General features: G+C 40.8%; 1 protein-coding gene and 2 pseudogenes across 3 annotated transcripts in view; 2 read left to right on the plus strand and 1 right to left on the minus strand.

The window, feature by feature from the left end:
* Positions 1 to 21154, plus strand: part of NKAIN3 (sodium/potassium transporting ATPase interacting 3) — a 739500-nt gene that overhangs the window by 602909 nt on the left and 115437 nt on the right. The window lies entirely within an intron of this gene.
* Positions 472 to 2963, minus strand: LOC103783808 (X-ray repair cross-complementing protein 6-like; annotated as a pseudogene).
* On the plus strand, positions 7602 to 19442 carry LOC112440698 (SRSF protein kinase 2-like; annotated as a pseudogene).

Consider the following 21154-nt stretch of genomic DNA (forward strand, 5'->3'; position numbering starts at 1 on the left):
GATCAATTTTAGAGTAAGTTCCATGTGGTAATGAGAAGAATATGTATTCTGTTGTTTTGGGGTGGAGAGTTCTGTAGTTATCTATCAGGTCAACTTGATCCAGAGCTGAGTTCAGGCCCTGAATATCTTTGTTAATGTTCTGCCTCAATGATCTGCCTAATATTGTCAGTGAGGTGTTAAAATCTCTCACTATTATTGTGTGGGAGTCTAAGTCTCTGTTAAAGTCTGTAAGAACTTGCTTTATGCATCTGGGTGCCCCTGTATTGGGTGCATATATATTTAAGATAGTTGGCACTTCTTATTGAATTGAAACCTTTGCCATTATGTAATGCCCTTTTCTGTCCTTTTGATCTTTGTTAGTTTAAACTCTATCTTATCAGAAACTTGGATTGCAACTCTTGCTTTCTTCTGTTCTCCATTTGCTCAGTAAATTTTCCTCTATCCCTTCATTTTGAGCCTCTGTGTGTCTTTGCATGTTAGATAGCTCTCTTGAAGACAGCATACAGATGGATCTTGATTCTTTATCTGGTTTGCCATTCTGTGTCTTTTAATTGGGGCATGTAGCTCATTTACATTTAAGGTTAGTATTGTTACGTGTGGATTTGATCCTGTCATCATGATGCTAGCTGATTATTTTTGCAGACTAGTTTATGTGGTTACTTCATAGTGTCACTAGTCTGTGCACTTCCGTGTGTTTTTGTAATGGCTGGTAACGATTTTTCCTTTCCATATTTAGTGCTTCCTTCATACGCTCCTGTAAGGCAGAGGTTTAACATCCCACTGACATTATTAGGCAGTTCATTGAGACAGCATTTGCCTGCCTAAGCATTTGCCTGTCTGAAAAGGATCTTATTGCTCCTTCGCTTATAATGCTTAGTTTGTCTGGATATGAAATTCTGGGCTGGAAATTATTTTCTTTTTTTTATTTTTCTTTTTTGTTTTTTTGTTTGTTTGTTTGTGTTCAGTACAAACTTAGGGCTCTTTATTTAAAATAAAGTAAGGAACAGCAAAGTGGGAGGACAACACCTTCACCGTGGCAACAGAAAGCCTCAAAAATGTAAAATCCCTCAACTTCTATTGGGCAGACTCTTTCTAGCTCAGAAGAAACACATTTTAACTGGCTGGGAAAAAGGCCAGCCAGCCTAGCCACAGTGTGGAAGGGAAGCTGGTCACACAGCCTCTGGTCAGGCCTGGAAGTGCTCAGAGAGAACTTCCAGCAGCTCCTGCTTCTTCAGCCCATATGCCTCTTTCAGCATGGGCACGGTGAAATTGCCCAGCATGCCCTTGCTGATATTGGCCTTCAGCTCCTCTTCTGAATAATTCATCTTGGATCTTTTGCTTCCAAAATCTTCATTATTGTGTTTTCTCTTGGTAAATTTCCCTTCAGGATTGTAATCTGGTGGGTAAACAAGCTCCTTAAACTCAACCACCAGGGAGTCCAATCTTTTATTCATTGCTTCAACCTTGGGCAATGTCAGGTCCACGGCTTGTTCAGTCTCCATCAAATCCAAGGCCAAGGCCTCCAGGTTCCTGAAGTGCTGCTGCAGCCCAGGGTTCTCAAAGCTGTCACTTCTGCATGTGAAGCAGAGCTTCTGAACGATAGCCTTCATCTTGTCCACCTGCTCTGGAGTTGCCATGACTTTCAGTAAAGGGCATCTTCCTTTTATCGTCAGCAAAGAGTAAAAAGACAAGCTGGAATCCTGGAGGAGTCACCAGAATTTTCTGGTCATCCAACTCCTCTTCCTGTGGCACCAAAGCCACAAAATAAAGAGAGATGTTCCTGCGGGGTGTGTATCTGCGTGATGCTACAACCTCCTTGTCCAGACACTTTATGTGCAGAGCACTAAACAGGGTTGAGCTCCCAATCACCAGCAACTCCTCAGGGCACATGAACAGGGAGGGCCTCAGATGATGGTGCTTCTTCAGCATTACCAAGGGCTTGCAACCCATGAGCATCAAACCTGGATCATCAAACTGTTTTAACTCTTCTGTTTCCCCTTTCTCCATTATAATCTGAGACTCCCATAGATCTCAGACCTCTTGGTATCACTAGGCAGAAACAAACTTCCTATATTTGTATTAAATGTCTGGGTCTTGGTTTTCACTGGTTCATTTGTTTCCCAATAGAGCTTTATTGGAGAAGGCTTGAGAGCCCTCTGGACCAGATTATAAATGCCCAGAGATCACTATATCTTTGATGAGCTTCAGCTTTAACCTGCTTAGTGCTTGCTTCCTGGTCTCCTTGGAGTGAACCTTCTAGTTTGCTGGATTCCTCAAAGTGAACCCTGAGGTCCTCATCCTCTGCTATGCTGGTGATATCTCTATAGAATAAGGATATGTCAAAGCCCCCAGGTTTCTTCAGGTTCATCAAGTCAAGGAAGATACCTGTATCTCAGAGATCACCAGCTTTGGTCCTGGCCCAGCTGGCTTAGGCACTGTCATTGCCATGGGGTTGTCTTCATTGGTGAACAGCATGATCTTGTTATGACTCACATGAACTGGACATCACTAAAGAGGTTGGCACAGACACACAGCACTTCACTGAGTGAGTCGTCAGATCTGTGGCCCATCAGGTCTTGGAAACGTTTTTGTTCCTGCTGCCCCTTAAACTGGTCAAGCTCTAGAATTTATTTTGCACCTGGCTTATCCAACTCCTGTAAGATGTAAATATTTCACTGAATCTTTGTCTTTCTCTGCACTATAGAGCACCACTCCCAAGAGATCTCAATCACTGCTTATGATCTTACTGATGTACACACTTTGGATACACTAGATGCTCATGTCAAAGGGAGTCAACTCATCTTTACTCTGAGATTCAAACATAGCCCTGGAGGCATCAACAAAAGAAACCAAACTATCTCTTCCTGAATACTTATAGTCTCCACTTGCTTCAAGGTTCTCTTCTTGTTCTTCTTTGCTTCTTCATCGGCCTCAGTTTTGTAATATGACTCCCACCTTTACATGTTGGCTACTTCTCACTTTGGTGTAGGGAAGTGACCAACTTGGACCAGAAATTCTTTCTTTTAAGAATGTTGAATATAGGGCCCCAATCTCTTCTGGCTGTAGAGTTTCTTCTGAGAGGATCACTGTTATTCTCATGGGCTTCCCTTTGTAGGTGACCTTGCCTTTCTCTTAACATTATTTGCTGCCCTTAACATTATTTGTTTCATTTCAACCTTAGAGATCTGATGATTATGTATCTTGGGGATAATTTTTTCATGGAGTATCTTACTGAAGTTCTCTGCATTTCCTGAATTTGAGTGTTGGCCTGTGTTGCCAGGTTGAGGAAGTTCTCCTGGATGATATCCTGAAGTATGTTTTCCAAATTGGTTCCATTCTCCCCGTCTCTTTCACGTACCCCAATCAGTCATAGATTTGATCTCTTTACATAATCCCATAGTTCTTGGAGGTTTTGTTCATTCCTTTACATTCTTTTTTATCTATTCTTTTCTGCCAGTCTTATTTCAGAAAGACAGTCTTCAAGCTCTGAAATTCTTTCTTCCACTTGATCTATTCTGCTATTAATACTTGTGATTGCATTGTGAAGTTCTTGTACTGTGTTTTTCAGTTCTATCATGTTCCTCTCTAAACTTGCTATTTTGGCTCTCAGCTTCTGCATTGTTTTATTATGATTTTTAGATTCTTTGTGTTGGGTTAAAACATATATTCCTTTAGCTCAGCGAAGTTCATTTTTATCCACATTCTGAAGCCTACTTCTGTCATTTCAGCATCTCAGCCTTAGCCCTGTTTTAAGCCCTTGCTGCAGAAGCACTGTAGTCATGTAGAAGAAAGGGGGCACTCTGGTTTTTTGAGTTTTTGACATTTTTGAGTTGATTCTTTCTCATCTTTGTGGGCTTATCTACCTTTGATCTTTGAGGTTGCCAACCTTTGGATGGGGTTCTCACAGGGATTTTTTCTTGTTGTTGTTGTTGTTTTCTGTGTTTTTTTTTTGTTCTTGTTGTTTTTCTTTGAACAGTCTGATGGCTGTTGCATAGTGCTGCTGTGGTTTGCTGGGAGTCTGCTCCAGACCCTAGTTACCTCCGTGTTTCCTGTACCTGGAGGTATCACCAGCGAAGTCTGCGAAATAGCAAAGATGGCAGCCTGCCCCTTCCTCTGGAAGCTCCATCCCAGGGGGTACGGACCTGTTTCCAGGCCAAATGCAGTTGTAAGAGGTACCTGAAGACCTTGTTTGGGAGGTCTCACCCAGTCAGAAAAAATGTGATCTAGTACCTGCTTAAAGAAGCAGTCTGGCTGCTTTTTGATAGAGCAGCATGCGTGTTGGGGATCTCTTCAGCCTCCGATCAGATTGAGCACCCCAAAGCCCACAAGCTGGACTGGCTAAGATGCTTGAACAGCCAAGGTAGTGACATGCCCCACCCCCAGGGCACTCCATCCCAGGGAGAGATCAGAACTCTGTTCATACCGTATGTGCAGGTTGAGGTAGCTGGAGGCCCAGCTGGGAGGTCTCACCCAATGAGGGGGAATGGTTTGAGGTCCAGCTTACAGAAGCAATCTGGCCACATTCTGGCAAAGCAGCTATGCTGCACTGGGGAAACTCTTCCTCATCCAGACCATTTGGACTCTTCAAAGTCCACAGGCTGGAACAGCTGAGTCAACCAAACAGCAGAGATGGCAGCCTGCCCCTCCCCTCAGGGCCCCATTTCTTCTCAGGCAGGCACCCTTTTACTGCAGGCTGGCTGGAATTCCAAGCCAGTGGGTCTTGTCTTGTGAGGTGCCATGGAAGTGGGACCCACAGACCAATGCTTCTTGGCTTCTTGGGTTCAGCCCCTTTCCTAGGGGCATGTACGGACACCATGCATTGCCTGGGCTGCAGACAACTTTGTTGGGGATCCCAAGACTGGAGTATGTAAAGCTCCTGGGTCTCAGTGCATGCCTGAGCAGCTTCTCTGCCAAGACTCCACATAGCTCTGTGTGTCGGACCCAAGGCCCTGGTGGTGTGGGCTCATAAGGGGATCTCCTGATCCACAGGTTGCAAAGATCCGTGGGAGAAGCGTGGTTTCCCAGGGTCGCACAATCACTCACTGCTTCCTTTAACTGGATATGGGGGTTCCCTTGGCCCTGTGTCACACCCAGGTGGGCCATCGCCCTACCCTGCTTTTCTTTCTTCTCCATGAGTTGGGTTATTTCCCTGACCAATCCCAATGTGGGTAGCTGGATAATTCAGTTGAAGTTGCTGTATCCACTCACCCCAGTTCATAACCAAGCCTTATCACTTGTTAATCTCCTGAGTAACACAGAGGTATCTACTTTATTCTACTTTGACCACCACAACCTTAGGCCAAGCTGTCATCATCTTGTCTGGGCTCCTGCACCAGCCATCCTATCTATTCTTAGTAACCCAGATAACTTTTTCTATACTCTTACTTCAACTAAAAAACAAAACAAAACAAAACAAAACAAAAAAACTTCATGGAAGTAGCCTAGTTACATTTAACCAAATTAAATAAATAACATTTTAACCAAAACCAAATAAATATATACATATATGCGTGTGTGTGTGTGCATGCGTGTGTGTGTGCTTACATTGCTTCAGAGATAATGAGCTCTTATGTTACTATATTTCCCTATATTCATTAGAGTAAATCCTACAAGATTTACTCACTTTTTGCTACCAACCCCCAGTACTAAATAAGCTATTCGTGGGTCTCACTCTGCTAGATTCTCATGTACAGGATAGTGTCTGTGTCCTAGGTAGTGGTCATAGATATTGTTTCCAATGTTGCTGATTTCAGCAGCATAAAGAAGATATAGCCCAGTAAATGGAAGAGCAAAGTAGAATGAAATTTTTAATAGCTTTGCTCTCTTAGTGCTTTGTCTGTAAGAATCACTGTTGCACTTGACATTTGTTGCCATTTTGCTTTTTCATTTTGAATTGTGGAGCCAGACTGTGTCTCTATGTTGAGGGGAGGAGAAGGAATGACCTCAGAAATGTCAGAATTATTACTAATGGCAGCCTTTAAGCTTGGATAGGTGGGTAATAGTGCTTGATCAATCTGCTTAAATGCTGACTGTAGAGTAGCGACCTGAAACAATAGTGGGAAGCTAAAATTTGGAAGAGGCAAAATATGTGATAGGAAAGATGTGGCTTATTTTCAAGTACAGGCCACATGGTATGGTAGCAGCAGATGCCGTAAGGAATAAGGGCGGCATCTGAGCAGACCTAAATGTAATCTCACCTCTGTCATTTCCTACTTGTGACACTGGGCAGGGTCCACAATCCCTCTGAGCCATCACCTTTCTTGCATGTAAAATGAAATCATACCTCTCACTCAAGGGGCTGTTGAAAAGATTAATGAGATTGTGTATACAAAATTCCAGCCACCATAGATGCCAGTTTGCTTTTTTCTCCCTCGCTTCTGTTTTAACTTTGCAGATAATTTACACTAACAGGTGATCAAGGACTAGGCCTAAGGCTTCTTCTAAGAGACTAGCCCAGCTCACAGACCTTGAAGAGACAGTGTAATTCACTGCAGAGGGCTTGCTCCCACTTCTTCCTGCTAAACAAGTTCCTGGAGAGGTTTGAACAGGCATTGGAGATAGTCGGTGGTACTTGTCCATAAGCAATGCTGTCAGATGAATTTTTCTATCTGATGCAGATTGGTCCGAGGCCAGCTTCTTGACCTTAGGTTGCAAGTGGTGACTAGGAGCAGTTGTTCCTGACAACTTGTGTTCTTGCATATGGCTCATAACCCAGGATAAGACAGCCTCCAGACCATATATCCTAGAAATAAATCTAGATATTTCTACTCAGACTAATTTTTCTCTAAGGGGACAGTGAAGCTCTTCTGGGACTGATCCACCCATCTGGCCTCATTTCAGGACAGGCAGAAGGCCTTATGCTGAATGCTTACTCAAGGCCTAAGACAGCCAAGACAAATAGACTTAACATGCTTGACAACTAATCTACTGGTAGTGGCTGCCTAGCTAGATATTTGTAGAATTCCCAGTCCTCTTCTGGGCTTAGCATAAATTGTGTGCCTCGATCAGTGATGATGTCTCCCATAGTTACTGTGGAGGGTTGTCAAGGCACACATGACAGAATTGGAAACCTCATTATCTGGGGATCCTCAAAGTTCCACTTTAGTTCAATAAGGATACTGGCCATTATTCAAGAACTGGTCTTAGTCACACACACAAACCATAGTGTCATGACTGAGTAACTCCTCCGCTGGGTGAAAACACCATGAACACAATAAACAAAGACAATCTCAATTTTTTATCAATGCCTCAAAAGCTTCCAGACCCACAAATAATTTTGAATGTCACCAGGGATATATGTTCTGCATACTACCTAGTCCCTCACAACCTTGTGATTCTGGGAACTCAGGGACTTTCCTGGCATCACTTGAAATCACTGAAAGCCAAGGCTAGCCCTGGTGCTTTTATCATCACTTCCAGCAGCCTCCCTCAGGTAGGAAAACACTGGAGTACAACAGAAAACAAAATATACTGTTCCTAACACAAAAATCCCAGGACTTTGAAATATTTAGACTTTTTCAGCCCAAAGCCCACCTGTCTTCTAGCCTGCTGCCTGAGCTATTGATCTTCTGCCAGGTACATGTATTCATGATCAGTCAAAGATGTCATCCCATGGAGAATTTAATGAAAGAAATCTACGGAAGGGCTCCATCTACCCACCTATTGTCTTTCCTCCTTGTCAAGAGGAGAAGCAAGGATGCACATCTGTTCAACGAGCACCAGGTGTTAAATAAAATCATTATCTAAAACCAATACCTTCCCATGGACTCCAGGATTTCAGTATTAGTACAGGTGAACTATAGTTTACACCAAACGAGGATTCCTGAAAACACGTAACTAGCCAGAATCATGAAAAGTTATAAAATATCTTTTTATTATGACCACATTGAGTACATATTAGAGCTGCAGACTTTTCTGATCACGATTCAATTTGGCTATTACATAATCTGAATGTTGGGTGATATTGTTATTCTTGCTCTCCTGACTCATTAAAAACTATGCAGTGCCAGCCCCACCATGAAGACATCAACCTGATACCCATGTCAGAAAGTGTGTGTTTGACTTTACCTTGGCAGAATCTGGGGACACAGAGGTCTGTCTGTGTCCTTTGAACAAGTGGAGTTCCACATTGGAAACAACCCCAGTTCTCCATCTCACCCACCTGTCCCTAATTCTATACTTTTCATATGTTTTTAATCTGAGAACTCTTTTTGCTTTGTCTTTCAAATGAAATTTCACCAAGAATCCGTTTGTTGTTGTTTTTGTTTTCCAGGGCCACCATAACAAAGTACTACAAATTAGGTGGCCTAAACAACAGAAATGTATTGTCTCACAGTTCTGGAGGCCAGAAGTCTGAGATCAAGGTGTTGGAGGATTAATTCCTCTGGAGGGCTGTGAGGCAGAATTTGTTTCGTGGCTTTCTCCTAGTTTCTGTGGTTTACCAGCAATCTTTGGCTTTTCTTGGTTTGTGAAATCATCACCCTATCTCTGTCTTGTAGATTCCATGGTGTACTCTGTATGTGTGTATGTCTGTCTCTGTGCTCAGATTGCTCCTTTTTCTAAGGACTCTAGACATATTGGATTGGAATCCTCCCTAATGACCTCACTTTAATTCGATGTTCTACAAAGACCCTCTTCATAAGCACCAGAGGTTCAGACTTCAATATTTCTAGGGGAACACACTTCAACCCATAACAAATTTCAATTATAAAACATAAAAGTGAAGCTGTTTCCCTTAAAATGAGATGGGAGACCGAAAGCCCTTTCTCTCTCTTTCATTCATCCCCCTTTTTCTCTCTTGACATTTCTCTAAAATGCCCTGAGCTGCATAAAACATAGCTTTTAAAATCACCTCTCCAATAAAACTGATATGCAACAATAAAATATTTTAGCAGTTGTCAGAGGTCTAGTATGAGTTAAGTCTTGCATTTACCAATTTAATATTAACTCCACTATTAAGGAACCAGTCTTTTGACTTATTGCACTGCAGAGGGCAGTTCCTTTTTTTTTTTAATTAATTTTTTTATTATACTTTAAGTTCTAGGGTACATGTGCACAACGTGCAGGTTTGTTACATATGTATACATGTGCCATGTTGGTGTGCTGCACCCAATAACTCATCATTTACATTAGGTATATCTCCTAATGCTATCCCTCCCCGCTCCCCCCACCCCACAACAGGCCCTGGTGTGTGATGTTCTCCTTCCTGTGTCCAAGTGTTCTCATTGTTCACTTCCCACCTATGAGTGAGAACATGTGGTGTTTGGTTTTTTGTCCTTGCGATAGTTTGCTGAGAATAATGGTTTCCAGCTTCATCCATGTCCCTACAAACGACATGAACTCATCCTTTTTTATGGCTGCATAGTATTCCATGGTGTATATGTGCCACATTTTCTTAATCCAGTCTATCATTGTTGGACATTTGGGTTGGTTCCAAATCTTTGCTATTGTGAATAGTGCTGCAATAAACATACGTGTGCATGTGTCTTTATAGCAGCATGTTTTATAAGCCTTTGGGTATATACTCAGTAATGGGATGGCTGGGCCAAATGGTATTTCTAGTTCTAGATCCTTGAGGAATCACCACACTGTCTTCCACAATGGTTGAACTAGTTTACAGTCCCACCAGCAGTGTAAAAGTGTTCCTATTTCTCCACATCCTCTCCAGCATCTGTTGTTTCCTGACTTTTTAATGATCACCATTCTAACTGGTGTGAGATGGTATCTCATTGTGGTTTTGATTTGCATTTCTCTGATGGCTAGTGATGATGAGCATTTTTTCATGTGTCTGTTGGCTGCATAAATGTCTTCTTTTGAGAAGTGTCTGTTCATATCTTTTGCCCACTTTTTGATGGGGTTGTTTGCTTTTTCTTGTAAATTTGTTTGAGTTCTTTGTAGATTCTGGATATTAGCCCTTTGTCCGATGAGTAGATTGCAAAAATTTTCTCCCATTATGTAGGTTGCCTGTTCACTCTGGTAATTAAACTAAAGAGGGCAGCTCCTTTAAGAAAGCACAGGAAGGCTGTGAGGGCCCCAGGTGGGGCGGGGTGGGGGGTGGGCATTGTAAGGGAATGCTCTCTGAGGATCATCTCTGTGGAATCTGACTGTATCACTGGAGAAAAAAAGGTTTTATCCATCAAACCCTCACCATCAACTCATAAAGTGTTGGTGTCACTTCCTGGGGGGAGCCAAGCCTCCTGTGGGCCATTAGCACAGATCAGCAGAACCTCAATGAGATACACAGGTCAGCCAAGAACAGATTTATTTACTGGTCCTCTTCTTTCCTCATGCTGCCAGATCCAGTACCTTCCCAATCACAAAGCCAGAAAGTCAATTCCAAACTCCCTGCATTTTAATTCCTGAAGAACTCAGCTATTCAATTGCCTGCTACATACACAGAATTTGTGCATCTTGAAACTCTGGCAAGACTGCAAAGTATATTGTTCACCTTGGAGCAGCAAAAAGCAGGTAGGGAACACCTGTTAGCCCCAGAAGAGCACCCATTATCAGGGAGGCCCCCACACTCCCAATGTCCCTTTCCTTCACAGTCACATCCTGTGTCTGTATTGCTCTTCAGGCACATTGGTTTCTATCAATTTCTTCATGAAAGCACTGGGGAAGTATCCTTACTTTGTGACTACTGAGAAATCTATATTAATGCCATTGAGGATAGACCAGAAGGGTTCTTCTGCCAGAATCATGGAACACAATCACAAATACCTTTCCAAACGCTTTGCAATCCATCCCAATCATATTAACAGACAAACTGGATGTCCCATAAGTTTTGCTTTAATGAGACATATGTGTTCCTAAGAAATAATGCAATAAAAGCCACAAGACTTATGGGAAAAATGGGTCAGGGGAAAAACAGTCAAATACTCCATCAGTTATATATTTAAAAATAGAGGTCTATTAAAATGATATAACATATTTATTCATATTAGATGGTTATGAAGTACATATATACTAAAATAAATGGGGTATTTTGCTTTGAAAAGGATCTGCAGTTTACTTGTGGAAATTCACAACAGAAGAATTGCAGCCTGAGTTACTGTGAAGTAAAAGAAAAGTGTGAAATTTTATGGAAAATTGTTCCCTAATACTTCCCCAATTGTTATGTTCAGGTTGTTTCCTAATATATCAATCATATTGGGACAAATTCACATTTCAAAGCAAGCATTCTAGCAGAACTGATGGTACTTGAAGCCATATCTTTAATGTATGCCATCATCAGAGAAAAAGTCAGACCAGCTTCTTCAAGCACTCCCAGCCCCTACCTTCAGATGTCCCTTTCCATATTAATCTTCATTTCCATCCTTATTGCTTTTCAGCACCTTCTGCCCTCTGTCCCCCACACCATTCTAAGGCCAGGAAGCAAACCCATCTTAGAGATGCAAAGTAACTAACAGTAAACTATAGAAAAGTCCTTGGAGTGGAAGCTGGATTTGGTTCTCCACTTTGTACATAACATTTGACAAGCTGGCTACAAAGTTGGTAGGAGAACAACTTCATCGAACTTTTGCGGGGGTTTCAAAAATTGTTAGGTTCATTTCTGGGCTGTCTCTGAAAAAAGAAACTTGCTTCAGATCTTGTTCCGAGCTACTCTCCTCAAAGCTATCTGGGGTATGTACCTTGGGCTTCTGCCGGCTTGCATCTTGATCTTCCCTCCTTTTCTGGAATAAAGCTAATATCCCTGTCTCTTCCTTGCTCAGCCTTTGCACTCTGCTCCTGACAATGTAGAATGTACCTCCCTCCTTAGTCTTCCTGGGAGCCATGCCAGGCCACACCCCACCATATCTTGTTGACTTTGTCAAAGCTCCATTTTCACAATGCATCTGCCGGAATGCCAGTTCTTGCTTCACAATTATCTCAAATTATTTGCTCTTCTACTCCACCCAAAAGTGCATCTGCCTGGGTAAACCAACAGTAAGATTACAGAACGGGGCATTTCTTTTTGGTCATGATTCCGCAAGAAGTTCAGTTTTTCAGCCTGCATCATTTTCAGAATATTGTTGGAACTCACTGCATTATTTGAATGGAGTCAACTTAGTAACTGCCTTGTAAAAGAAATGGCATATTCATTCTTTCCAAATAATACAATTGTAATGCTATTTTGTAATTTCTGATTATATTAAGATATTAGCATATTTGTTGCAAATAAACTAGAGTGCTATTTTTATTAGTAGTTTGGCTTTAATTAATGTTTGATAGTATGAATAATTTTAGAATTAAACCATGAACAGGTTTGAATCAGCAGCCTAATCTTCACATTCTAAAATAACTTTAAATGAATCAGTGCATAAAGAAGGCAGATTCATCTCAATGTGTATGAAGGAGCTGACATAGGCGCTTTCTTCATTTATTCTTTAGTGTCACATGTGAAACAAATTGACTCTTTTGATATCCATATGGTGCATTTAGGGCTCCAATTGTTTTCTTGCTTTATAAAGCTGTACTTGTCCTAGCTAAATTTCTACTTTCACCATATTTTATGTACAACAATCTGTTTCATCTGAGGTTCAGTTTGGCTATTGAGACTGATTGCCAAAAAGTGAATTTGCCACCAGAAATTCAATTATAAAAACAATATTAATAAAACTAGACAGCTTCCCCTCTGTATTTTAAAGCAGTAAAAACATTATTTGGCTTCTCATTTATATGGCAGATCTGATTCATCATGTTAACATAGTTAAACAGAAGAAGAAATATTTCACATAGATAGCAGTGTCAAAGCAGTCAGTTCTAGAAAGAAAGTAGTAATTTAAAAAAAAAAGAAAATATGGAATCAATGAATGGAATCATAACAATGACATTTTCAATATCACATAGAAAATCATGATTATTTGTAGGTAAAACAAAGTGAAAACTAAAGTGCACTTATATTTAAAATTAAAAAGATTAAAGAAACTGGTTTCTTGAAAAGAGCATCAGATATTTAAAAACTAAAATAAAGAGTGCAATTAAAAATAATTCAAAACATTTTCAGGGACAAAAAAAGGAAATATTTAACATTTATTATAATACCTGAGTTTTCCTTCCTTCATGAAAAGAGTGCTGAAAATCATTTTTAAAAAATTTAGTTCTAAATAAAATAGATTCAAGAGTTTTTAAAGATCACTGAAAATTGCTTTGGAATTGAAGAAAATAACATTGAATGATTTATAGCCTTTAGGAGAGATGGGATACAAGTCAATGACCTGAAGAAATGGAAAGAATGAAGACTCAGGAAATAAAATAGAATGAAAAAGATAAGAATATTCCACAGAGAAGTTAGATAATATAAGTGTAGCTTTGGGGGCTCAGATTAGGAAAAACGGCATTAGCTTTTGTTTTTTACAAAAACTCTAAAAGGAGCTTAAAAATGGTTTATTTTTCCACAGTGCAGGAGTGATAAGACACAGTTTTCAGTGTTTTAAGTGTTTGTGTGTACGCATATATGTGTGTGCATGTGTATGCATACATATGTTGGTATGTAACCACACGTGTACATGCAAGGATGTGACTATGGAGACTCTAGGTGCTTTGATCCTCTGTATCATATATCTCTCAAGTTAAGAAAAGGGTATTCGCCATCCTGCTCATTGGAAGGTGCAGCTGAGGTGATGTTTTCTTCTATTATTTTCCTTTCGGCTTCTTGCTCCAATTCTTCTATCTCCTGCAGGCGTTTTTCCAATAACTCAGCCTGCCTCTTCTGTTTATTTTTCAGTTTTTTCTTTTTGTTTTTAGATATTTTTCCTATAGGTTTCTGCTGTGGAGCCGTACTCACTGCAGACCCTGAAGGAGGAGGAATACCTGCTTTCTGCCCCTCAGTGGTCTCAGCTGCCGTTCTCCTCACATATGCAGCATCCATACACATCAAGATGTTTTGCGGCTTTATGTCAGTATGAGTAATCTTGGTCTTACTGTATAGATATTCTAACCCTTGAAGGAACTGTCAAATGATTCTCTTCAGACAACGTACTGGGAGGCCTTGATAGTTGGACTTGATGATCCAGTTGAGGAGATGATGGCCAAGTACTCCCAAGACCATGCAGACATGTATCCCATTCATGCCTGAAATCTTGAAGTCAACGAGCTGGATCACCATGTCTTTGTTTGGGTCACTGGGATAACTTTCTCGAACACATTTGAGCAATTTTATTTCATCCAAGGCTGTGTCTGTATCACGCTGAGCACTTTTTACAACTTTCATTGCAACAAATCTTTTCCCCTACATATGCCAGCACAGCCAGACAGTAGAGAAGTGCCCCCATCCAAGCTTTCTAATAACATGATACCGGCCATTGAAGAGGTCTGCAATTTTCACTGGATGATAGCCACCTTTGCAGTAGTCCGCAGGGTCCTCTTGCTCATCATCTGATCCAGGATCTCCTCCTTTGGCTCTGGTGGTGTGGGGTCTGCCAAAGGTGGCGGTGGTGGTGGTGGAGGTGGACGAGGAAGAACTAAAGGAGCTTTCTGTTGAGGCTCCAGCTTTGTAGGGTGTTTCTCTCTTTTCGGCCTCCGCTTTTGGGCCTGAATGGGCAACACTTTCCTGGAGCTCATTCCGACGCGGCGCAAGCGGGGCTATAGGGGCTTCACGGAGGCGAAGGCGACGCGAGCGCGGAAACCAGCCGGGCTGCGGCTTTCACTTGCTCAACCGGCCGCGAAGAGGTGGGAACTGCGCCTGCGCCGCCGCCGACGCCGCTCTGGCGGATGGCGAATACTGCGCAGAAGTGAAACTAAAAACAGCAGGATTAGAGGAGGCGGCCGAGGCAGACGGCAAAGGACAATGCTGAAGCTGAGGACCAGGAAGAGAAAGAAGACCCTGAGAAAGAAAACATTGAGAAAGAAGATGATGTAGATCAGGAACTTGCGAACATAGACCCTACGTGGATAGAATCACCTAAAACCAATGGCCATCTTGAAAATGGCCCATTCTTACTGGAGCAGCAACTGGACGATGAAGAGGATAATGAAGAAGACGGCCCAAATACTGAGGAATATAATCTTGATGAGCCAAATGCAGAAAGCGATTACACATATAACAGCTCCTATGAACAATTCAATAGTGAATTGCCAAATGTATGGCATAAAATTCCCGAGTCACAGTTTCCAGAGTTTTCCACCTCGTTGTTCTCTGAATCCTTAGAACCTGTGGCCTGCAGCTCTGTGCTTTCTGAGGGATCACCACTTACTGACAGAAGCAGGACGGTTTCAGCCTCCAGTACTGGGGATTTGCCAAAAGCAAAAACGCGGGAGGCTGACTTGTTGGTGAATCCCCTGGATACACGGAATGCAGATAAAATTAGAGTAGAAATTGCTGACCTGGGAAATGCTTGTTGGGCGCATAAACACTTCACGGAAGACATCCAGATGAGTCAATACTGTTCCATAGAGGTTTTAATAGGAGCGGGATACAGCACCCCTGCGGACATCTGGAGCATGGCGTGTATGGCATTTGAGCTGGCAATGGGCGATTATTTGTTTGAACCACATTCTGGGGAAGACTATTCCAGAGACGAAGATCACATAGCATTGATCATTGAACTGCTGGGGAAAGTCCGGTTTACTGACCGTTTTCTTCTGGAAAAAAATACGCCATGTTGGGGAAATATTTCGAGGAGTTTTTCACCAGAAAAGGAGAACTGCGACATCACCAAGCTGAAACCCTGGTGCCCTTTTGATGTACTTGTGGAGAAGTATGGCTGGCCCCATGAAGATGCTGCATAGTTTACAGATTTCCTGATCCCGATGTTAGAAATGGTTCCAGAAAAAACGATCCTCAGCTGGCGAATGCCTTCAGCATCCTTGGTTGAATTCTTACCAAATTCTACCAATATTGCATTCTGAGCTAGCAAGTGTTCCCAGAGCGTTGGACCTAAACGGTGACTCTCATTCTTTAACAGGATTACAGGTGAGCTGGCTTCATCCTCAGACCTTTATTTTGCTTTGAAGTACTGTTGTTTGACATTTTGCTTTTTGTGCACTCTGATCCTGGGGAAGAGCAGTCTTTTGACTTCCCTTAGTGGTTTACTGACCGTTTTCTTCTGGAAACAATAACGTGTCTCTAAGCATTGTTTCTTGTGTTGTGTGACATGCAAATGTCATTTTTTTAATGAGAAATACTTTCCCCTTTGTGTTTTGGCAGGGTTTGTGACTATTTATGAAAAATAAATTTTAGCTGAGTACTATATAATTGACAACCTTAAGAAATTATCAAGTTGGAACCAAGAAATAGCAAGGAAATGTGCAATTTTATCTTCTGGCAAAGGGACATCATTCCTGTATTATAGTGTATGTAAACGCACCCTGTAAATGTTACTTTCCATTAAACATGGGAGGGGGGCTCAAATTTCAGAAAAGCTACCAAGTCTTGAGTTCTGTGTAGCATATGTTGCATGTTGCCGACTTTAACTGCTTCTAGGAGTTGTGCAAGCTTTTCATTCCATAACAGTCCTTTCACATTGGATTTTTTAAAAAGTGGCTCCGGGTTGTAAGATATCATTCTCTATATGGCACTTTAAAGGAAGAAAAGATATGCTTCTCATTCTAAAATATGCATAATAATTTAGCAGTCCCATTTGTATTTTTGCATATTTTTAAAAGTATTTTTAAAGAAAAAGAGGGATTTCACTTTAAAAATGTAAAGGCTTAGTACCATGTCATAATGCCTCCTCTGGGCACTGTAACTTAAGCTCCACATAGATTAAATTGGAAAAGAGAAATGTGTTCATTGTGTCGAATGAAAAAATACATGTATTTTTGGAAAAGCATGATCATGCTTGTCTAGAACACAAGGTATGGTATATACAATTTGCAGTGCAGTGGGCAGAATTCTCCTCACAGCTCAAAGGTAACAGTGATCATATTCATTCCATAGGTAGCTTTATGTGTGGCTCCAACAAATTTTAGCAGCTTTTTTATTGTCTTTCCATGAAATGAAGTTGAGAAAATGATTTTCCCTTTGCAAGTTGCACAGTTTTGTTTATGCATTTCCTTAAAATTAATTGTAGAATCCAAGACACAAACCACAGGTGGCAATACAATTTTAGAATGTAACATATAGAGGTATATTTAGCCTGTTTTAGAAGTCAGTGGATTCAATGTCTTTTTACTTTAAATTTTACATTAATTAAGGTGCCTCATTTTTTACTTTGTCCATTAACATTTATCCATATGCCTTTGCAATAACTAGATTGTGAAAAGCTAACAAGTGTTGTAACAATAATCCATTGTTTGAGGTGTTTGCGGTTGTCTTAAAAATTAAAGTATTGGCCAGGCGCAGTGGCTCACGCCTGTAATCCCAGCACTTTGGGAGGCCGAGGCGGGTGGATCACGAGGTCAGGAGATCGAGACAATCCTGACTAACACAGTGAAATCCCGTCTCTACTAAAAATACAAAAAAAAAAAAAAAAAAATTAGCCGGGCGTGGTGGCGGGTGCCTGTAGACCCAGCTACTCTGGAGGCTGAGGCAGGAGAATGGCATGAACGCGGGAGGCAGAGCTTGCAGTGAGCCGAGATTGCGCCACTGCACTCCAGACTGGGCGACAGAGCGAGACTCCGTCTTAAAAAAAAAAAAAAAAAAAATTAAACTGTTTTGTTTTGCTTTGTTTCCAGAAAAAAAAAAAAAAAAGAAAAGAAAAGGGTAAAGAGAGAGTAACCATAGGGTCTCTATTTTTCGTATTCAAGAAGCAGTCAGAACACCCGAATGATTAAAAACATGATCTTTAGAGTCATACGCATCTGGGTTAGAATTCTGACATTTCACTGCTACATCATGTCATATCAGGCAATTTCATTAGTCTTCTCATGTCTCAATTTCTTCTTTACGAATTGAAAATGGTAGTAACTTCTTCATAAGACTGTTTTAAGGATTGAATGAGATCATGTATAAAGCCCTTAACATAGTGCCTAGCACAGTGTATAATCAGTACATGATATTCACTGTAATTATTATTTTTACTGATAAATGTACCAAGAATGAAACTAAAAAAAGACACACCAGAAAGTCCAGCAAAAGAAAATAGGAGATAGGAGGAGAGAACTGAGAATTGATTGACCAATGTCTGTCATAGCTCAAAAGACTTATGCAAGAGGAACCAAAAGCCTCCACTCATCCATGACTGCTCTCTTCTCAGCAAGGCTGTGACCACACAGTCAACTCAGAGGATGGGAATAGTGAGGTTCCACAATAAATTTCATACTAAAATGCACTGCCCAGTAGCAGAAACATTAGCTGATACTGATGAATCCAATAGCCTAGCGTTTAACCGATACATTTAAAGCAGCATATGACATATTTTTCATAACTACCCTTCACTGGCAGTCTAAAAACAAAGAATAAAAAGCTTCCCTTCGATCAAACCATGTTCCAAAATGAAATAGATCCCTTTGTTTTATGTGTACGAGTATATTTACACTGAAAATATATACATATATTCACAAATACACGCACAGAGCAATGTAGTACATGCAGCTGTGTAAGAATAAATGGCTTTAAAACATATCAGCAAATCAACAACTGAATCATTAAACTGACAGGAAACCTTGTTCAAGATTCCCATGTCATTTTGCAAAGAATGTACTGGATCTGACTAGAATGCATTAAGAGACCAGGGTGTTTGGAGTTTGAAAAACATCTTTAAAGGAAAAGAAAGAGAAGTATGACTGTTAGAAAAGGAAGCAGATATTCTCACCAGAATAAGAAGTCAAATTATGAACACTTGAGCTTTACAACTGCTTTAAATAACCCTCTATGGTGAGGCATAAGAACTTTAATGAAAGAAAAAATCATTTCATCATACTGATGGTATAGAGTATTTCTTTTTCTTTTCATGGTTTCTTCTTTATTCTTAGTTCATTTCCTTTTTTTTTTCCTTGTGACCTGGTATTTGCTTCTATTATAAACTAAGACTATGCTAGCAAAAGAAAATGGACCAAGGAGGCATTTATCTGAATAATTCAGGCAGAAACAATTTATACTTGAAGTAGCAAGAAGTTTTAGACAAAGGAGAATTTTTGCTTGGATTAACCCTCGACCTGGTTCAGCTTCAGACTAAAATAATGATGATACCCGTGGTGCTGTAACTTTGATTCAGCCAGTGTACTGAATAATCGGCCCTGTGCTTTGGGACCCTGTTGTGATAATGCCAGCATTTTCATGCATGTGAATGCTTACTTTTGAACACCGTTACTCAATTCTTATATCCTGAAAAACTTAGTGAGGGAAAATTGCATGCATTCAACGTTTATAAACCCTGATAAGCTCAGTTTCTAAACACTGGCATGAGTGTTGACTGGAAGGGCTGTCATCGGAGGCCCTGCCTTATGAGAACATCATGCCTAGTATTTCCACAATCTGCCAATAGACTGCAAGTGATGGATCTACAGCAGGATGAAGACTTCTGAATTAGCATTCAGGCCTTTCTCACTGTTGCTCACAGCAGAGACAGGAGAGAAGGGGAAAAAAAAAAGGATTAGATCTTTTCTCCTTGCCCCTGTAGTTTTCTTCTGGCAGTAGACTCTATTGATGGGAATGGGCCTGATAATCGCAACTACGCAGAATAGGAGAGTGGGGTGTGCCTTTGTTGGCATGTCCTCTGAAATGACCTCGGCAAAGAATGCTGTGGAAAAGAAATGGTGATTCTAAAGAAAAGGCATTTCTAACTTTTTAAAATAAATTTTCCTTTAAGTTTTGGAATACATGTGCTCAACGTGCAGGTTTGTTATATAGGTATGCGTGTGCCATGGTGGTTTGCTGCACCTATCAACCCGTCATCTAGGCTTTAAGCCCAGCATGCATTAGATATTTGTCCTAATGCTCTCCCTCCCCTTGCCGCCACCCGGCGCCCCCCGCCCCCTGACATGCGCAGGTGTGTGATGTTCCCCTCCCGGTGTCCATGTGTTCTCATTGTTCAACTCCCACTTATCAGTGAGAACATGCGGTGTTTGGTTTTCTGTTCCTGTGTTAGTTTGCTTTTAAAATATTTGAAAGATGAAATATTAGAAGAAAAGAAAATTGTTTTAGGGAAATGTTTCTCCAATAGGCAAATTAGGTTAGAATGAAGATTAATGATATCTAACCAGAGAAATCAACTCAGTGGACTCCACCAAATCGGCTCTCAGTGCGGCTAAAACAAAGCAGGCAGAAAAAGGCAGAGAAGCAGCTTGCTGGGTCTACTTGCACCAGCAGCCCCTTGCGGGGGATAGGTGGGGCTCCCAGGCCTTTGGCCTCAGACTGAGGGCGGCACTGTCAGCCCCGTTTTTTTTTCCTTTGTTTGTTTTTGTTTTTGTTTTTGTTTTGAGACAGAGTCTAGCTCTGTTGCCCAGGCTGGAGTGCAGTGGCGCGATCTCGGCTCACTGCAAGCTCCGCCTCCCGAGTTCACGCCATTCTCCTGCCTCAGCCCCTCCAATTGGCTGGGACTACAGGCACTAGCCACCACGCCCAGCTAATTTTTTTGTATTTTTAGTAGAGACGGGGTTTCGCCGTGTTAGCCAAGATGGTCTCGATCTCCTGACCTCGTGATCCACCCGCCTCGGCCTCCCAAAGTGCTTGGATTACAGGTGTGAGCCACCGCGCCCGGCCCCAGCCCCCTTTCTTTGAGGCTTTTGGATGTGGACTGAGCCACTCCAGGCTTCTCTTCTTCACCAGCTTGCAGACGACCTATTGTGTGACTTTGCCTTATAATCCTGTGAGCCAAGTCTCCCTAATAAACTGTATTTTGTGTATATATATATCTATATATCTATAGATATATCTATAGATATCTATAGATATATCTATATAGATATATCTATAGATCTATATAGATATATCTATAGATATATCTATAGATATAGATATGTATAGATATATATCTATAGATATATCTATAGATATAGATATGTATAGATATATATCTATAGATATATCTATAGATATAGATATGTATAGATATATATCTATAGATATATCTATATCTATCTATATAGAGAGATATATAAACTCTATTTTGTATATATATACACAAAATATATGCATACACTATATATATACACAAAATACATGCATATACTATATATACTATATATGTACAATATATAGTACATATATACAATATATATGTACATATATATACAATATATACATATTATATTGTATATTGTACATACATATATATTGTATGTATGTACAATA

Source organism: Pan paniscus, chromosome 7 (genome assembly GCF_029289425.2).
Source record: "Pan paniscus chromosome 7, NHGRI_mPanPan1-v2.0_pri, whole genome shotgun sequence".
NCBI lineage: Eukaryota > Metazoa > Chordata > Mammalia > Primates > Hominidae > Pan > Pan paniscus.